At 44.8% G+C, this 21,482-nt stretch overlaps 1 protein-coding gene and 1 pseudogene across 1 annotated transcript in view; both read right to left on the bottom strand.

Moving 5' to 3' along the window:
• Window positions 1-21,482, bottom strand: part of LOC124716995 (RAC serine/threonine-protein kinase) — a 694,752-nt gene that overhangs the window by 506,090 nt on the left and 167,180 nt on the right. The window lies entirely within an intron of this gene.
• On the bottom strand, window positions 13,234-13,351 carry LOC124717607 (annotated as a pseudogene).

Raw genomic sequence — 21,482 nt, 5'->3', positions numbered from 1 at the left:
ACAATAAAAGCTATCAGATGGGTCCGTCGTTCGATTTCGTCGAACGATTTCTCTGGAACACTTCAAGTGAACCCTCGTTTTATCATTTCTGCCATCGCCAGCGACCCAGCAGTTTCAGTATTAAAATCGCGTGGTGAAGCTAAACGTTGCAGTTTCCGTTCGTAGCGCCGAGAGTCCGCCCATCGCAAAGACCAATGCTGTCATTTAAATTTTTTTTCGTCATTTTCAGCAACTCTTTTTGAAGAATGTCGATGTCAAGAAGTAGCACACAAATTGCGTTAAAATTAGTTTTTTAACGTAACTGGTGTGCTATTCCTTCACACTGGAAATCATGTTATTCTATTCACACGGCCACCACCCCACACTAATCGGACTTCCTCTTTGTATCACCTATACTTTCTTCTCACAGTCGAAGAGGAAGACTGGACGTGATGAAAGCTCAAAAAGTAGCAAGACTACTTCAAAAATGTTCGAATATGTGTGAAATCTTATGGGACTTAACTGCTAAGGTCATCAGTCCCTAAGCTTACACACCTAAATTATCCTAAGGTCAAACACACACACACACACACACACACAGACCCATGCCCGAGGGAGGACTCGAACCTCCGCCGGGACCAGCCGCACAGTCCGTGACTGCAGCGCCACAGACCGCTCGGCTAATCCCGCGCGGCCAAGACTACTTCACACAACGAAAATAAAATTATATTCTACTACAGTTTCAGAAGAAGAACTTTACATATTTACCGAAAATTGCGAACAAAATATAATATAATATAATATAAAAGTATCAGCATCCGACATTGCCATTTCGATATCGATGCGTCTGTATATTGATACATCGTAAAAGAAAATATTGCCGGTATTTACTGTATTTTGTGGAAGAAACATCGACGTATCGATATTTTATCAACAGCCCTACTTGCAACATCAACGAACACGACCTCGCTGTGTTGGTACAGCGAACGGCTGAAAGCAACGGGAAATTACAAAAAATGGTTCAAATGGCTCTGAGCACTATGGGACTTAACAGCTATGGTCATCAGTCCCCTAGAACTTAGAACTACTTAAACCTAACTAACCTAAGGACAGCACACAACACCCAGCCATCACGAGGCAGAGAAAACCCCTGACCCCGCCGGGAATCGAACCCGGGAACCCGGGCGTGGGAAGCGAGAACGCTACCGCACGACCACGAGATGCGGGCGAGAAATTACAGCCACAAGTTTTGCCGAGGGCATGCAGCTTTACTGTGTGGTTGATTAAATCAGGTGAGGCTGAGGAAATTAGAGTAGGAGACGAGACAGTTGAAGTAGTGTATTTGGGCATCAGGACAACTGATGATGGCCGAAGTAGAGCTGATATAAAATGTTGACTAGCAGTGGAAAGAAAAGCGATTCTGAGGAAGAGAAATTAATTATTGTACAGTATAGACTGAAGGTCACGAAGTCTTTTCTGAAAATCTTTGTATGGAGTGTAACCATGTATGGAAATGAAACATGGAAGATGAACAGATTGCACAAGAATAGAACAGAAGCTTTTGAAACGTCGTGCATCAGAAGACTGTTTAAGATTAGATGGGTAGATCATGTAACAAATGAGGAGATAAGTTTCCTTTAATTTACGTCTATGGTCACAAACTGTTTAATAACAGATTACCGGTTTCGGTCTTTAATGACCATCATCAGATCTGCAGCAAATGGGAAAAACGTAAATACACTCGCAAACTGTATACAGAACAATACATAGACCATAATGAAAAGTAGTACTGACAAAATTTACATTTGTGCGCTTTAAATATGAAGAGGCATACCTGTTTCATAAAAACAAAGTCCTAATGTAATGGAGCCATAGTGGCATCGTCAAATGTTAAATGCGGAATCAGCGCCAGCATCGTCAAATACATATAGATAACATCACACGCACAAGTCATGTTGTCAGTAGTACTACTGTTTAAAACAAGCTGCCGTACAGTAGCCACAAGATGTTTGTGTTGTAAGTTGATAAATTTGATGGCACTGAAGTATACAGGATTGACTGCAGTAACTATGACAAATATTACATCGGTCAAACAAGCCGCTCTTTTAAATTAAGATTTAAAGAACACTCACAGCTACGAAACAAAACGGCTTTAGGACAGCATTTATCTGAAACTGGTCATTCCATAGGGAGCATTGAGAGTTGTATGCGTATTCTTCACAGAGTGGAAAAAGGCCATGCTCTTAATTTGTTAAAGGAGCTTGAAATTTATAAATCAAAAAATAGAGAACCAACTTAACTGCTTAACCGGCAAAATGACTTTGTGCCCAATGCATACTTTGCCTTATTTGACGATGTTTTACTCTAATCTTTTTTTTTCTTTATTGTATTTCAATTCCCCATCGGGGCGGGCTGGCAGCAGCATATGCGCTGCTCTTCAGCCGAAAGACATAGAACAAACAATAGAAGACATTTAAAAAAATAACAAAGGACAGAATATGGTGAACATAGATATAAAAAAAAGGGGGAACATCATGGAAGGCAATAGACAAAAAAAACGGGGTGACTGTAAAATGGAGATAAAAAACTGGTTAAAAGTAGCACATACAAAAAGCCACACACTGCGACAATTAAAAGAACACAAGGCACAGTATGACTGGAGCATAAAAGGTATCGACGGATGGCGTAGCACATAACAAATACTGACGGCGAACCTCAAGGCAGTACACAATTAAAATCACACCTCTTGACACACAGGGAAACAGCACTAAACACAACACTGATGTGGCACACTGACGATGATCAAAACAAAGGATCTGCCAGGCGCAAGGAGATGAGGGAGAGGAGAAAAGCGGGGGGCGCGCTGAGGAGGGCCAGGTAGGGAGGGATGTAGGAAGGAAAGAGGCAAGTAAGGGGTGCAGGGTCTCAGGGGAGGGGGGGGGGAAGGAGGAAAATCCGCTCTGGGAGAAGGAGGGAAGAGGAAAAAGGGGCCCTGGGGAGGGGGGGGGGAGGACAAGGCCAGGTTATAGATGGAAGGAAGGGTATATGTCACGGCGAAGTTCGTCATCCGGGAGGGGGAGGTTTTGGAAATTGCCCTGATGAAGGAGATGGAGGGTGTGAAGGTGGAGGTGAGGAGAGGGAGGGATACAGCGATAGAGGCGCGGCAATGGGTGGGGGGTGGAGCGGAAGGAGGAAACCAGAGGGTGGGGGGGTACGCTAATCACAGCACGCCTCTGCTATATAGTGTGTTGATAAGTTCACATAGTATTGAGTGCATCACATATTTACTTCGTTTTCACACATTTTACGCATGACTCTAGTGTGTTCTCGTTCCTTCTCTATTCATTTCATAGACTACATTAATCAGATAATGTGGATCGTCCACAGTTACGGAATTTCATCATTCTTTTCTTGCAACGGAGTACCGCAAGGTAGCAGGGGTCCTCTGCCGGTCACGTTCCCCCAACTACTTTCCGCCTGTGCGGAATTCTGGCGTTAGCGCTAACAGCACTATGTTTTCTTTCTTTTGCGGCTCCTTTAGCGATTTGTTTTATGGTTATTTAATATTACCCGGTACACTATCAACGGTGTTTAATATTTATGGCATTATCTACAACATTGGCACTAGAGCACATGTCAACCACTGTTATATAACTCTTCCTCTTTTTAACAATATTACTTTTGTCGTGTTCTTTATTTTATTGCTTTTTATTACTGTAATGCCTTTTATATGTTATATATTATAGACTTCAACTATTGTATCCCCCTTTATTTTCGCTGTTTCAATTAATTATTGAAAAGTAGTGTATCCCGACATTAGCGACATATGGTGAACTTACAACACAAACATATTGTGGCTACTGTACGGCAGCTTGTTTTAAACAGAAGTACTACTGACAACATGACTTGTGCATGTGATGTTATCCATATGTATTTGACGATGATAACGCTGATTCCATATTTATCATTTGACGATGCCACTATGGCTGCAGTACATTAGGACTTTGTTTTTATGAAACAGGTATGCCTCTTCATATTTAAAGCGCACAAATGTAAATTTTGTCAGTACTACTTTTCATTATGGTCTATATATTGTTCTGTACACAGTTTGCGAGTGTATTTATGTTTTTCCCATTTGCTGCAGATCTGATGATGGTCATTAAAGACCGAAACCGGTAATCTACAGTTTGTGACAATAGACGTAAATTAAAGGAAACTTATTACATATACTGTTTTTTCGCGACGATGTCGCAGCTTGTGAAATGAGGAGATACTGAATGGAACTGGGAAGCAGAGATATTTGTGGCACAGCCTGACTAGAAGAAGGGCTCGGTTGGTAGGACACATTCTGAGGCATCAAGGGATCACCAGTTTAGTACTGGAAGGAAGCGTGGAGGATAAAAATCGTAGAGGGAGACCAAGAGATGAATACACTAAACAGATTCAGGTTGCAGTTGTTACTCAGAGATGAAGAAGCTTGTACAGGATAGAGTAGCACGGAGAGCTGAATCAAACCAGTCTTCGGAATCAAGACAACAACATCATTAAAGTCTACAGTCCCTAGCGTAAAATACTCAAGGTTCTAAGCCAATGCAGTCAAAAGATACGGCCATTTACGTGACGTATTTTGAGACTCTCAAACTCACTCATCACGGGGTACTTCCCATTGACCTAGAACCATGAAATGTAGCGAGGACCACGGTTTCATAATACAAAGGGGAAAAAAATCTGAAAATGGTTAATTTGTTATTATATAACACAAAAAATATGGCATTTATTGTTCGTATGTCTGTTAGGACCCGTTTTTCCCAGGAACATCTACAGGTATCAAGATGAAATTCATGAAAGGCTGAGTACCAGGCGTTGCACGGATCTTCTGTTAGTCCATTTCCTCCCCCTCCCTCGCCATGCCCATCTATTCCTCCCCCTCTCTCTTTCATATCCGAGGTAGCGATAAAGAGGGTAATTTCCCGTACGACAATGTCACGAGTGTACCATGATTATCACGAATCCGCTGAAACATCAAACCTCCGACGTCGGTGCGGCCGGAAAAGGATCCTGGAAGAACGGGACCAACGACAACTGAAGAGAATGGTTCAACGTGACAGAAGTGCAACCCTTCCCCAAATTGCTGCAGATTTCAGTGCTGGGCCATCAACAAGTGTCAGTGTGCGAATCATTCAACGAAAAATCATCGATATGGGCTTTCGGAGCCAAATGCCCACTGGTGTACCCTTGATGACTGCACGACACGAAGCTTTACGCCTCGCCTGGGCCCGTCAACACCGACATTGGACTGTCGATGATTAGGAACATGTTGTCTGGTCGGATGAGTCTCGTGCGGATGAGCGTGTAAGGGTATGGAGACAGTTTCATGAATCCATGGATCCTGCATCTGGTAGGGTACTGTTCAAGCTGGTGGAGGCTCTGTAATGGTGTGGAAAGTGTCCAGTTGGAGTGATATGGGACCCCTGATACGTCTAGATAACACTCTGACAGGTGACACGAACGTAAGCATCCTGTCTGATCACCTGCATCCATTCATGTCCATTGTCCACTACCACGGACTTGGACAATTCCAACAGGGCAATGCGACGCCCCACACATCCATAATTGCTACAGAGTGGCTCCAGGAACACTTTCCTGAGTTTAAACACTTCCCCTGGCCGTCAAATTCCGCAGACATAAAAATTATTGAGTGTATGTGAGATGCCTTGCAACGTGCTATTCAAAAGAGATCTCTACCCACTCGTACTCTTAAGGATTTATGGACAGCCCTGCAGGATTCATGGTGTTAATTCCCTTCAGCACTACTTCAGACATTAGTCGAGTCCACTCCACGTCGTGTTGCGGCACTTCTGCGTGCTCGCGGGGGCCCTACACGATATTACGCAGGTGTACCAGTTTTTTTGGCTCTTCAGTGTATTTAGAATAGCAGAAAACATTTGAGAACTTTATGTTGTGTTGGCAGAAGAGCCAACACAGTGTTACTAGTGGAGGCCGAAATGCACGCGTTTTAGCTCACGCAGGCTGGCGTGAGGAGGAAAGAACTATACTGACGTGAGGTCTGGAACATGACTAGGAATTAGAATTTAGAAAGCGGACGTAATTAGTTTGATACTTAACTTTAATCCATTAATGATGAAGTCGCTCTCGAAGGTACATGATTCACAATATCAATATCAATAGTAACTGAATATGACGCCTTGCTAGGTCGTAGCAAATGACGTAGCTGAAGGCTATGCTAAAGTATCGTCTCTGCAAATGAGAGCGTATGTAGCCAGTGAACCATCGCTAGCAAAGTCGGCTGTACAACTGGGACGAGTGCTAGGGAGTCTCACTATGAGGTGCATTCAAGTTCTAAGGCTTCCGATTTTTTTTCTCCAGACTGGAAAGAGATAGAAACATGCGCATTGTTTTAAACTGAGGCCGCGTTCATTGTCAATACGTCCCAGAGATGGCAGCACCATACGGCAGATGGAATTTTACCGCCAGCGGCGAGAATGAGAACTGTTTTAAATACTTAAAATGGCGACGTTTTACTTACTTGAACAGTGTGCAATCATTCGTTTTCTGAATTTGCGTAGTGTGAAACCAATTGAAATTCATCGACAGTTGGAGACATGTGGTGATGGCGTTTTGCATGTGTCTAAAGTGCGTTCGTGGGTGCGACAGTTTAATGAAGGCAGAACATCGTGTGACAACAAACCAAAACAACCTCGGGCTCGCACAAGCCGGTCTGACGACATGATCGAGAAAGTGGAGAGAATTGTTTTGGGGGATCGCCGAATGACTGTTGAACAGATCGCCTCCAGAGTTGGCATTTCTGTGGGTTCTGTGCACACAATCCTGCATGACGACCTGAAAATGCGAAAAGTGTCATCCAGGTGGGTGCCACGAATGCTGACGGACGACCACACGGCTGCCCGTGTGGCATGTTGCCAAGCATTGTTGACGCGCAACGACAGTATGAATGGGACTTTCTTTTCGTCGGTTGTGACAATGGATGAGACGTGGATGCCATTTTTCAATCCAGGAACAAAGCGCCAGTCAGCTCAATGGAAGCACACAGATTCACCGCCACCAAAAAAATTTCGGGTAACCGCCAGTGCTGAAAAAATGATGGTGTCCATGTTCTGGGACAGCGAGGGCGTAATCCTTACCCATTGCGTTCCAAAGGGCACTACGGTAACAGGTGCATCCTACGAAAATGTTTTGAAGAACAAATTCCTTCCTGCACTGCAACAAAAACGTCCGGGAAGGGCTGCGCGTGTGCTGTTTCACCGAGACAACGTACCCGCACATCGAGCTAACGTTACGCAACAGTTTCTTCGTGATAACAACTTTGAAGTGATTCCTCAAGCTCCCTACTCACCTGACCTGGCTCCTAGTGACTTTTGGCTTTTTCCAACAATGAAAGACACTCTCCGTGGCCGCACATTCACCAGCCGTGCTGCTATTGCCTCAGCGATTTTCCAGTGGTCAAAACAGATTCCTAAAGAAGCCTTCGCCGCTGCCATGGAATCATGGCGTCAGCGTTGTGAAAAATGTGTACGTCTGCAAGGCGATTACGTCGAGAAGTAACGCCAGTTTCATCGATTTCGGGTGAGTAGTTAATTAGAAAAAAAAATCGGAGGCCTTAGAACTTGAATGCACCTCGTAGACCTGCCGTGTGGCGGCGCTCGGTCTGTAATCACTGATAGTGGCGACACGCGGGTCCGACGTAAACTAACGGACCGGGGCCGATTTAAAGGCTACCACCTAGCAAGTGTGGTGTCTGGCGGTGACACCACACTTTACAGTTGTTGTTGTTGTTGTTGTTGTATTTGACTTTAGTGCAAAGTCTAATGCGACAGACCTCTCAAAAATGCTGTAGCATGTGTCGTGTTAACCGAGCCCTTGTTTTAGTCAAGTTGTGCCATAAATGTACCTTCTCACCAATCGAATGCAGTGCCCAGGTACACAGCCGTACTGGGTCGGTACTTCTGAAGTTCTGTGTGTGTTTGTGTGTAGAGCACAGACAGAGGTAGGGCAGACAGCGCGGCTGGCAGACAGATACCTGCGGTTACGCAGACGTCAGGCGCACAGAGAGGCCCTTGTTAAGGCGCCCCAACTGGGTCAGGGCTACGCGAAAAGCGACACCGCAGCCCGAGGTCAGATCCGTTAGCCTAGCCTGGCTGGCCACAAGTGAGCGAGCTTTCGTGTCGCGGACCGGCACGGTCGAGGTCCGTCAACATCGGAACTGACAGCTGGCCTCGTGGACGTCCGCAGAAAATTTTCCACGAGGGAAGCAAAGTTCTACGTTTCATACGAGGGCGTGCTGTAAAGTAAAGCCTCCGAATTTTCTTTATTCTGGTCTCAATATTGCTTCAAGTATCACATGTGATGCATGTTATTCGGAGAACGCTCTTGCTTGACTGACGCAATTTACGATCTTCTACCGCTGTGGAGCTCCGAATTGTAGAGTGTAACACGGCGGTGTGGAACGTACCTACACTGATGAGCCAAAACATTATAACCACTGCCCACCGCAAGCTGCTGCGGGCACGTGACGCAGTAAGGAAAGAATTGAAGCGGAAGAGAGGCAAATGGGCAGTCAGGATAGCAAAGACACGCGCCGCAAATCCGGAAATCCACTGATATCATGAAGTAAGTATCTCTGGAGTGAGCATTGCGTTCTGCGCATGTTGTCAACATTAAATCAGGATTGTCACGTGTTCTCGGGACTTCGATGTGCGTGTGTGCTTTACGCAGCGTTTGAAGTTCATAATATCAAGAGTTTTTGTTGTGTTTCACCGTTTGTTGATAGCGTAATAGCGATGGTGAATTACTGTTGTTGCTACGGATGCAAAGAAAAATATGTGAAAGGAGGGATAGTAACTTTTCATGGGTACATACCATTTAGCTCTAATTATTGTTACCATATTAGTAAGAGACACTGTATATGTTAAAAATTTCGAGACGCATTGTAATTAAGGCTTGAGTCTGTATACCTATTTTTCTACGATTTTATGACTATATAATAGATATTACGGCTCGTACAAAAGCTTTAACATTCGCTTCCTCTCGTAAATTTGCTAGTGGAACAGGAAAGGTTGTGGTTAGTTGTTTCAGCAAATACTATCCTCCATGCATTTATCAGTGACTTGTCGATTACGTATATAGATTACTCAGTCTACTATTTATTTAATAAACTGGGAGCAAGTACGTAAAAAGCGTTAAATAAATACTTCAAAGTGTCACCAGTAAGAAAAATTGTGCTTTAGGTCGCAAAAATGAGAAAATAAATACGCAAAAAAAGCAGCAAGAAAAGGACGAATTAGCAGGGATATAATCGCTAATGTGTGACAAATTCGGTGTTTTTCGGACACTTGCAAAAGTACTAGCGTACTGTCAATTCGTTTTGCAAGACTATCAGTGCAAAAATGTACGTCAGGCTCTGTAATACTATAAAGTGCCGTATCATACCGAAAACTACAAAAAATCGAGTGCATCTCAACTGTGACACCTATCGCAAAGAAGCAGGATGTAATATCACTTGCCCTTAAAAGTTACGTAGCTGGTTTATTCCCGGTATCAAATGGATACTGTTAAAATGTCTGCGCAACATGTATAAATAATCCACGACACGTACGAAAAGAATCCGTCTGTACTAGGGATATAGTGACATTCGAAATATACAGGGAGCTATACGGACAAATACACGACGTCCCGAGAACACGTGACCAGGCCGGCAATGTATGTTGACGACACAAAATCTGTTCTGCGCATGTGAATGCTCACTCCAGAGATATTTACTCTACGACTGATATAAGCGGTTTTGAAAAAGGCCACATTGTTGTCACGCTGTGATTGGAAACGAGAATCTCTGAAACAGGCGAAATTGGTCGCCTGTTGGCGTATTGCTGTCGTGAGCACCTAAAGTGGTTGAAGAATGGTGAAATAACGACTGGCCGTATGGTATTGAATAACCACGTCTCATCAGAAAACGAAGAGGTCGGGAGATCCTCACTGAATAATCCAGTATAGGCAGCGATCTGTGGCAGATATGAAGACAGAGTACAATGCTGGTGCAGGCACATGTGTTTCGGAGCACACCGTTCAAACGCCATTGTTCGACATGGAGCTTCATATCAGCGGACTACTAAGTGCTCCAGAGTTGACACAACGACATCTTCAGTTTCCGGAGACTAGAAATCTACTCTGTAGGAATCAGCATGGGTTTCGAAAAAGCCGATCGTGTGAAACTCAGCCCGCGGTATTCGTCCACGAGACTCAGAGGGCCATAGACACTGGTTCCCAGGTAGATGCCGTGTTTCTTGACTTCCGCAAGGCGTTCCATACAGTTCCCCACAGTCATTTAATGAACAAAGTAAGAGCATATGGACTATCAGACCAATTCTGTGATTGGATTGAAGAGTCCCTAGATAACAGAAAGCAGCATGTCATTCTCAATGGAGAGAAGTCTTCCGAAGTAAGAATGATTTCAGGTGTGCCGCAGGGGAGTGTCATAGGACCGTTGCTATTCACAATATACATAAATGACCTGGTGGATAACATCGGAAGTTCACTGAGGCTTTTTGCAGATGATGCTGTGGTGTATCGAGAGGTTGTAACAATGGAAAATTGTACTGAAATGCAGGAGGATCTGCAGCGAATTGACGCATGGTGCAAGGAATGGCAATTCAATCTCAATGTAGACAAGTGTAATGTGCTGCGAATACATAGAAAGATAGATCCCTTATCATTTAGCTACAATATAGCAGGTCAGCAACTGGAAGCAGTTAATTTCATAAATTACCTGGGAGTAGGCATTAGGAGTGATTTAAAATGATCATATAAAGTTGGTCGTCGGTAAAGCAGATGCCAGACTGAGAGTCATTGTAAGGATCCCAAGGAAATGCAATCCGAAAACAGAGGAAGTAGGTTACAGTACACTTGTTCCCCACTGCTTGTATGCATCGGTGTGGGATCCGTACCAGATAGGGTTGATAGAAGATATAGAGAAGATCCAACGGAGAGCAGCGCGCTTCGTTGCAGGATCATTTAGTAATCGCGAAAGCGTTACGGAGATGATAGATAAACTCCAGTGGAATACTCTGCAGAAGAGACGCTCAGTAACTCGGTACGGGCTTTTGTCAAAGTTTCGAGAACATACCTTCACCGAAGAGTCAAGCAGTATATTGCTCCCTCCTACGTATATCTCGCGAAGAGACCATGAGGATAAAATCAGAGAGATTAGAGCCCACACAGAGGCATACCGTCAATCCTTCTTTCCACGAACAATACGAGACTGGAATAGAAGGGAGAACCGATAGAGGTACCCAACGTACCCTCCGCCACACATCGTCAGGTGGCTTGCGGAGTATGGATGTAGATGTAGATTGCAGTGGGCACAGCATCACTGAGTGTTCCCTGTGGATGAATAAAAAGGTGTCGCCTGTGGAATGAATCTCATTTCTTGTTACACCAGGTCGGTGTTTGGGTCCTTACACGCTGCCGTCCAGGTGAATGGCTGCACAAAACACGCACCACGCCACAGCGCCAGGCAGATGAATGAGGGCTGAATTATGCCGTGGGGTACAATGTGTTGGGCTTCCAGGGGATCTGTGGTAGTACTCGAAGGCATTCTGACAACAGTGAACTGCGTCAACATTAATGCGGACCACGTGCATCGCTGCATGCTTGAAGTCTCTCCCTACGGTATGACATCTTCCAGCAGGATAACTGTCCATGATGCAAGATTTGAGAGTGATGTCTTGGCCAGCAAATATGCCTGATCTGTACCCACGGAACCACACATCGGGCGCCAGCTGCGTGCCTGTAAACCATTACCTCACAATTTGTGGGAATTGCTTGACCTTTGCGTAGACAATTGGTGCCACTTACTTAGGAATCCTTTCAAGGATTTGTAGATCCATACCAAGCAGAATCTCTGTTGTATAGTGTTTGAAAAGTATAACAAGACGCTATTAAAGAAGTGGTCATAAAGTTTTGACTCTTCGGTGTATGTCAGTAGTGAGAAGCAGCTCGGTGTATTCAAGTTTCTAACCGCAGGAAACTTGCCTGCAATTGAAATGCATAGAAGAATGAAAGCTGTGTACGGTGATGATCGTATCGATATCAGTAATGTGTCACGTTGGGTTTTGTGTGCTCGTAATGAAGGAAATGGTGGTGCTAACCTCAAAGTGTGTGACAGAGCTCCACGAACACAAATTTTATCTGTTCCTTCATGGTTGACATAAAGAAGCGTTGGCAGTGGCTATCTGACAGTTTCTTCCCAGTTCTTTGGGACTTTTTAATCACGTGTGACGCCTCGAATACGAGTAGGAAGAATTTCATCGGTGCTGTAATGAAGCATCGACTGTGGCTATATGGCTGTCAACTCCGAATTCTATAGGACTTTCAATTTCATTCGACGCCTCTGTCACGATTAGCACGAGTTTTTATTCGATTGCCTGCTGATGCCTAGAACAGGCGAAACGCGTCACATGTTGAGGTTGAATAAACCTATCTTGCACAACCGAGGCTGTTTTTTTTCTGTATCTAAAGATCTACTACTGTTGCTGTACCAGTGCCAACGCGGTAATTACGAAGTGGAGTGATTTTAATAATTTCAAACATCTTTCTCGCTGATTACTGCCCCCCATCCGTCTCCCATCCTACAAAATAAAAAGAGGAAAAAAGTTTTATTCTCACCGTTGATGCAGTAAAACTACAGCATCAGGCATAACGTCTTACTTCGCAACACATATTGCAGACAGTATCCACACAGACCACTGAATGTCTCTCGAACGTAATATCACGGAACGGCGCATACTTCAGGAGACAATACGTCAAACATTCAGTTGGCACTCCGTCTTCAGGCCACGAGTGGCCTACCGGCACCATCCGACCGCCGTGTCATCCTCAAATGGCTCTGAGCACTATGAGACTTAACATCTGAGGTCATCAGTCCCCTAGAACTTAGAACTACTTAAACCTAACTAACCTACGGATATCACACACATCCATGCCCGAGGCAGGATTCGAACCTGCGACCGGTGCGGTCGGGCGGTTCCAGACTGAAGCGCCTAGAACCGCTCGGCCACATTGGCCGGCCGTGTCATCTTCGGTGGAGGATGCGGATAGGAGGGGGGTGGGGTCAGCACACCGCTCTCCCGGTCGTTATTATGGTATTCTTGACCGGAGCCGCTACTCTTCGGTCGAGTAGCTCCTCAATTGGCATCACGAGGCCGCGTGCACCCCGAAAAATGGCAACAGCGCATGGCGGCCTGGATGGTCACTCATCCAAGTGCCGACCACGCCCGACAGCGCTTAACTTCGGTGATCTCACGGGAACCGGTGTATGCACTGCGGCAAGGCCGTTGCCCGAAACGGATGTTTTACGCTTGGAATTTCGATACTTTAAGTTGTCGAACGTGAACGTTGAGCGTGCCGATTTCAACGTGCTGCTGAACGTTCAGAAACGATACGACTTCTTCATCGGTACGTGGGCCCCAACGTCGTACACGCGATCGCAACGCTCTCCAGCGGCAGTTATCGGCAGTATCTGGCTCGTAAATTCCACTATTTTCGAAATCGACGGGCGCAAAATTCCTGTATTAGTTCTATTAAAACGTACTTTCCTCCTCGTGCACATGCTAGCTAGTCAGGTTGCCCTGTCTGTATTATGCACAAATAAAAACTTCGAATACTCATAGTTTATATTTATCTCAAATTAATAAGGAAGTATCAAAACGTATTAAAAATGAGAAGGTTAGAAAAAAAAAGGATGCAGTGGGATGCGAACCACGAACTTTATAACTAACCTATGATGCTATTCATTATGCTGAGCACGAACCTTCGCCTGCCGCTTTGGCCGAACAGTTCTAGGCACTTCAGTCTGGAACCACGAGGTTGCTACCGTCGCAGGTTCGAATCCTGCCTCGGATATGGATCTGTGTGATGTCCTTAGGTTAGTTGGGTTTACGTAGTTCCAAGTCTAGGGGACTGATGACTTCAGATGGTAAGTCCCATAGTGCTTAGAGCCATTTAAACCATGTTTGAACCACGAACCTTCGATGATCTTATCTAGCTTTTCACCCAGTCCTGAAAGCTTTAATGGTAGCTGTTTTACTGACCGAAATTTAATTATGACAAACTGTACCACGAACAACGCGTTTTTAATGGATCCTCAGCATGCCGTTGTCTTCAAATGGCATAGTCTCATAATACGCAAGTTACAGTAATCCTTTTACCACGAATATAACGTTCCTCGTTATTTTATTACAACGAATCATATAATTAACGGCGTGTTTTCGACAGCTCCTCATATTCCTGGTGCTCGGAGACGATATACTGGGTGATCAAAAAGTCAGTATAAATTTGAAAACTTAATAAACCACGGAATAATGTAGATAGAGGTAAAAATTGACACACATGTTTGGAATTACATGGGGTTTTATTAGAACCACCCCATATTACTAGCCGTGTGAAATATCCCTTGCGCGCATCGTTTGGTGATGATCGTGTGCTCAGCAGCCACTTTCGTCATGCTTGAGCTTCCACGTCCCCAGACCTCAGTCCGTGTGAATATTGGCTTTGGGATCACCTGAAGTTTCAAGTGTATCGTGATCGACCGACATCTCTAGCGATGCTAAAAGACAACATACGACGCCCATGCCTCACCATAACTCCGGACATGCTTTACAGTGCTGTTCACAACATTATTCCTCGACTACAGCTATTGTTGAGGAATGATGGTGGACATATTGAGCATTTCCTGTAAAGAACATCATCTTTGCTTTGTCTTACTTTGTTATGCTAATTATTGCTATTCCGATCAGATGAAGCGCCATCTGTGGGACATTTTCTGAACTTTTGTATTTTTTCGGTTCTAATAAAACCCCATGTCATTCCAAGCATGTGTGTCAATTTGTACCTCTCTATCTACAATATTCCGTGATTTATTCAGTTTTCAAATTTATACTGTCTTTTTGATCACCCGGTATATACATACGGTCTTCAACTGAAAGCCAATACGGGACCTAACAACTTTGCACCGAAAGAATATGGCGTGAAAGTGACGTAGGCGGCATTCTGCCATCTCACTGATCAACGTTCAGACGCACGTTCAGAATAGCTCAGCCGGCCGCGGTCATCTCGCGGTTCTAGGCGCGCAGTCCGGAACCGTGCGACTGCTACGGTCGCAGGTTCGAATCCTGCCTCGGGCATGGATGTGTGTGATGTCCTTAGGTTAGTTAGGTTTAAGTAGTTCTAAGTTCTAGGGGACTGATGACCACAGCAGTTGAGTCCCATAGTGCTCAGAGCCATTTGAACCATTTGAACCAGAATAGCTCACATGCTACATATTGCTTTTCACGTTCGGGAGAACTTCCCAACGCGCTATTCCACGCTATGACGTTAGAAACTCGGCACACTCAACGCTCGAATGCACGGTCCGTGTGCCGACAGCTTTGCCGGATAATATTTTTTCGCTTTACCTACATACGGTATAGATCTTGAAACACAACTTTTCGGCTACTTTGGTAATGGCAACACCGAGCATACAATTCCAATTCACTTAGCTCCGACATAATGCACTCACAACTACACAGAATGCCGTCCTGACCATGGCTAAGACTTGCAAGCCGGCCGTTGCGGCCGAGCGGTTCTAGGCGCTTCAGCCCGGAACCGCTCTGCTGCTACGGTCGCAGGTTCGAGTCCTACCTCGGCATGGATGTGTGTGAAGTCCTTAGATTAGTTTGGTTGAAGTACTTCTAAGTTCTAGGGGACTGATGACCTCAGATGTTAAGTCCATAGTGCTTAGAGCCATTTGAACCATTTGAGCTGTGAATTGCTTTGTTTTGTGCCTGCTGCTACGTCTCAGAAATTAACATTACGAATAAACCTAAAAACCAAGCTGGGTAACACAAAACTTTCTGATGGCAAGACAATAAAAGTGCTGGGAGACTAACGGACAAAGTTATTGATGAATTACAGGAATATTATGGGAAGGCCATTAGAGATAACTGTGACAATTTAGAGAAGATGAAAAGAGCTGTGTGGAGCACTTTCTTTCATCGAATATCAACCGATGAAAAGCCATGTCATGCTTTGTGTCCACCTCCACCAAACACTTGGTGCAAATATAGCCAAGCTGAATTTTCTGGCACCCTGCATGAATTTACACATAAACATTCTCTTCCTTTGGCAGTAATTGAGGCAATCAAACTTATTTACAGAGATTTTCCTGAGCTACTAAATAAGTGTTTACGTGAGAAGACCCAGAATGTGAATGAATCCTTCAATAATGTTGTGAGGTGCCGTGTGCCTGAAAATGTATTTGTTGGTGTAATAATTTTTAATGGTGGGAACTATGAAAGACGTAAGGTTCTGGAGAAGTTAGGGGTAAGATTTGGACAGAACACAGCTAAAGGACTGCGGGAACTGCATGAGGTTCGTGTACGTGAAGCGGAGTTAGCTGCTCAGCAAATGACAAAAGAAGCAAGAAAGAAAAGATGGAGGCAAGCACTGGGTCGCTGTGACACTGGAGAAGACACAGACTATGGGCCAGGGCAATTCAAGTGCATAAAAGACGCAAAAATGTACGTCTGTATAAGAATTTGTAATAAAAAAATTTTAAACGTCAGTATCTGTGAACTACATTTTTTCCAATAAATGACCCATTTTCTAAAAAAGTACTGATGGTAGAATAGTTCAAATGGCTCTGAGCACTATGGGACTTAACATCTGTGGTCATCAGTCCCCTAGAACTTAGAACTACATAAACCTAACTAACTTAAGGACATCAGACACATCCATGCCCGAGGCAGGATTCGAACCTGCGACCGTAGCAGTCGCGCGGTTCCAGACTGAGCGCCTAGAACCGCTAGACCACCGCGGTCGGCACTGATGGTAGAGACATGAAATTTTCACAGCATGACAAGTGTGAGATTTAACACATATGGAACTATAATAATTAAAATATCCTGAGTTGTTTTGTTTTTATGTTCATTTATTTACAAAATTCTGTCAAAAAATTAAGTTTTTGGAAGAAAAAAAAAGATAACACTTGCAACCTACTGAGACCACTGCATAGGTCGCTTTCGCGACAGATGCAAGTTCGGTTACCATCTGTGTTTATGTTTGAGCATAGATTTCTCGCGGTGTTTCAATGTTTTTGCGTAACCCCAACACTTGGATATTTTTTTTTTTATGAGTGTGATCTTCCGATCAACCAGTATTTCGTTATACTAGGGCCAATTACTGCGGATACCCGCGAACATCGGAGACGTCTACGGATGGTCCCCGCTTTTGAGAGTGTGGGCGGTGGGTTAACTAGGAGATGCCGGCCCTGGGAGCTCCAGCGCCCCAGAGCCAGTGACGTCCGGCGCCGCATTGCGGGCGAAAGCCGAGTGCGTGGGCGGCGGGGGCGGCGCTCTACTGCCCGCCGCCCACGCAGGTTCTTGCCCGCGCCCGCCTCCCTGTGACTGCACAGCACAGCGGTGCAGACCAGGCCACCCCCAGCTGTTCGGGGGACCCAGCCAGCGACACTCCGAATCGATACGTAACAGAGAGGCGAATCCGCTTCAGAAGCGTTGGTCTATGTCACTTGTTAAGCATGCGGGACCACGAGAAATAAGGGCCCCACAACAGACTTGTGACATCACATTACGAGGGGCGTTTGAGAAGTCCGTGCAAAAATAAAAACTACTAACGTGTTTGGGGTAAACCTTTTTTATTTTTCGACATTGTCTACTTTTAGGCGATAGTCTACGCACCGTTTTGTTGCCCTTTTTGGCAAGCCGTCTTCGCTTACACTTCAGCAAGATAATGCACACCCGCACACGGCGAGAGTTTATACCGCTTGTCATCGTGCTCGCCAAACCCTACCTTGGCAAGCGAGGTCAGCAGATCGCTCCCCAACTGAGAACGTTAGGAGTGTTAATGGGAAAGCCCTCCAGTCACGTCGGGATTTTGATGACCTAACGCGCCAACTGAACAGAATGTGACAAGATATCTCTCAGTCGGACATTCAACAACTCTCTCAATCAGTGCGAGGCCGAATAACTGCTGCATAAGGGCCATAGGTGGACCAACGCGTTATGAAGCTCTTTCTCTTGAATAAATCATCCCATTTTTGTCTGTACACATACCGTAAATCACATCTACCGATTTCCGTCCCTTTCGGATAATTCCTTCGTGAAGCGTAGCAAATACTTATGAGGTATTAGAGCTATGTGACAACTTGACTGGAGTATGTACACTGCAACAAACTGCCTTGTTTCTTTTCCTGCCAAAGCAGTTAAACTCTGTTTTTGATTCTACAACCCCTGTTGCTAGACTACATCTACTAATACTGCACTGTACTACTCAGATAGGAAGGGCACGAGAACAATCATTTGTTGGATGGTTCCTCCATTGATTAAACTATGCTTGGGGTACTTACATACAAGCGAACTGACGTTTTCTCTAAAGTTTTCAGTTACATCAGAAAGTGAGTCAGGTGGTCGATAGAATGATCCAACTGTAATTTACGGCCATCCTTGATAATAAGTCTCGCCCACTTAGTCTCACATGCAGCTTCGATTTCTATCTCGGTGGATCTGAGTTTCTTTAGTCTACTGCGACCATTACACGATGTCCATATCACATTTCCCTATCGCTCTGGTAGGCACTTAAATCTACCCTAATCTCTCACTACTGCCAGCTCCACGTAGTAAGCCTTACGTACCTGTATTATGTGAGTGTCACTGTTCTTTAGGAGCGCTTCAACCTCCGTTGATAACGCTTCGACAATCAACCACTAGACTTTGTGAACACTGATCTGTAGGGGCTTTTCCTTGAATCTTACACTGGACTTTTGGATTTCCCTCAGCTATCGTTATCTGGATTGAATGGAGAGTCTAAAAAAAAAGGCTTGTTTTCAAAAAATGGCTCTGAGCACTATGGGACTCAACTGCTGAGGTCATTAGTCCCCTAGAACTTAGAACTAGTTAAACCTAACTAATCTAAGGACATCACAAACATCCATGCCCGAGGCAGGATTCGAACCTGCGACCGGAGCGGTCTTGCGGTTCCAGACTGCAGCGCCTTTAACCGCACGGCCACTTCGGCCGGCTACTTGTTTTCACCCCACTGAGTAACTGCCTCTGATGTGTAGGATACACCTGACCCATTTAGGGGGACCTCATAGTTCTCAACCCTATGTTGCAAGTCTAGGAAGTTGCAGCCTAGTTTGTCAGAGAACTTAAACAGACTATTTCAAGCCTCCCATTTAATTCAGAACCTGGGGGCCACGGTATTTTCTAGGGACAAAGCAGCAGACTGTGAGCTTCGTTGAAATTCTGTGAGCAAGGGCAGTAGTCTATACATTCTCTGCTAGTCTGAAGTGATCCAAGTATAATCACAGAGCTCAGGTGACAGGCTTCGCTTGTTACAATGTGTGCCACAATCTGTAGTTGGTTAACACTGTTCTCTCAATGGCTGTCGGGAGAGTGTCTTCAGCATGCTGAATGACGCCACTGGGGATACGAGGGGCGTTTGAAAAGTCCGAGCAAAAATAAAAAAATACTAACGTGTTTCGGGTAAACCTTTTCCATTTTTCGACATTGTCTATTTTTAGACTTAAGCACTTCGTCCACCGCTGATCCAATTTGTTGATCCCTTCCGAATAATAGGAATTGTCCAAGTCTGCAAAATAGCTATTAGTTGCTGCAATCACCTCCTCGTTTGAATAAAATCTTTGTCCCGCCAGGCATTTCTTCACATTGGGGAACAAATAGTAGTCCGAGGGAGCAAAGTCTGGAGAATAGGGGGGATGTGAAACAAGTTGGAATACTATTTCCATCAATTTTGCGACCACAACTGCTGAGGTGTGTGCAGGTGCATTGTCGTGATGGAAAAGGACATTTTTGCGGTGCAATCGCCGACGTTTTTCTTGCTGCTCGGTTTTCAAACGGACCAATAACGATGAATAATATTCACCTGTAATAATTTTACCCTTTTCCAGATAGTTGATGAGGATTATTCCTTGCGAATCCCAAAAGTCAGTCGTCATAACCTTTCCGACCGAAGGAATGGTCTTCGCCTTTTTTGGTGCAGTTTCTCCCTTGGTAACCCATTGTTTAGATTGCTGCTTGGTCTCAGGAGTATAGTAATGTAACCACGTTTCATCCACAGTCACGAAACGTCGCTTAAAGTTCTGTGGATTCTTCCTCAACAGCTGCAAACCATCCTTGCAACACTTCACACGATTCCGTTTTTGGTCAAGCGTGAGAAATCGCGGAACCCATCTTGCGGATAGCTTTCTCGTGTCCAAATGTTTATGCAAAATATTATGTACCCTTTAATTCGAGATGCCCGCAGCACTAGCAATGTCACGCACCTTAACTCTTCTGTCATACATCACCATGTCATGGATTTTATCAATTATTTCTGGAGTCGAACCTACACAGGGCGCCCAGAACGTTCAGCATCACTTGTGCCCATATGGGCACTCCGAAAATTTTCAAACCGCTTATAAACTGTTGTAATCGAATGTGCAGAGTCACCGCAATGTTTATCAAGCTTCTCTTTAGTCTCCAGAGGCGTTTTGCCTCTCACAAAGTACATCTACATCTACATTTATACTCCGCAAGCCACCCAACGGTGTGTGGCGGACGACACTTTACGTGCCACTATGATTACCTCCCTTTCCTGTTCCAGTCGCGTATGGTTCGCGGGAAGAAAGACTGCCGGAAAGCCTCCGTGCGCGCTCGAATCTCTCTAATTTTACATTCGTGATCTCCTCGGGAGGTATAAGTAAGGGGAAGTAATATATTCGATATCTCATCCAGAAACGCACCCTCTCGAAACCTGGACAGCAAGCTACACCGCGATGCAGAGCGCCTCTCTTGCAGAGTCTGCCACTTGAGTTTGCTAAACATCTCCAAATAACCCTGTGACGAAACGCGCCGCTCTTCTTTGGATCTTCTCTATCTCCTCCGTCAGCCCGACCTGCTACGGATCCCACACTGATGAGCAATACTCAAGTATAGGTCGAACGAGTGTTTTGTAAGCCACTTCCTTTGTTGATGGACTACATTTTCTAAGAACTCTCCCAATGAATCTCAACCTGGTACCCGCCTTACCAACAATTGATTTTATATGATCATTCCACTTCAAATCGTCTCGCACGCATACTCCCAGATATTTTACAGAAGTTAACTGCTACCAGTGTTTGTTCCGCTATCATATAATCATACAATAAAGGATCCTTCTTTCTATATATTCGCAATACATTACATTTGTCTATGTTAAGGGTCAGTTGCCACTCCTGCACCAAGTGCCTATCCGCTGCAGATCTTCCTGCATTTCGCCGCAATTTTCTAATGCTGCAACTTCTCTGTGTACTACAGCATCATCCGCGAAAAGCCGCATGGAACTTCCGACACTATCTACTAGGTCATTAATATATATTGTGAAAAGCAATGGTCCCATAACACTCCCCTGTGGTACGCCAGAGGTTACTTTAACGC

Source organism: Schistocerca piceifrons, chromosome 9 (assembly GCF_021461385.2).
Source record: "Schistocerca piceifrons isolate TAMUIC-IGC-003096 chromosome 9, iqSchPice1.1, whole genome shotgun sequence".
NCBI classification, from domain to species: Eukaryota; Metazoa; Arthropoda; class Insecta; order Orthoptera; family Acrididae; genus Schistocerca; species Schistocerca piceifrons.
The sequence above is the reverse complement of the archived record's forward strand: the minus strand, read 5'-3'. Positions and strand labels throughout refer to the sequence as shown.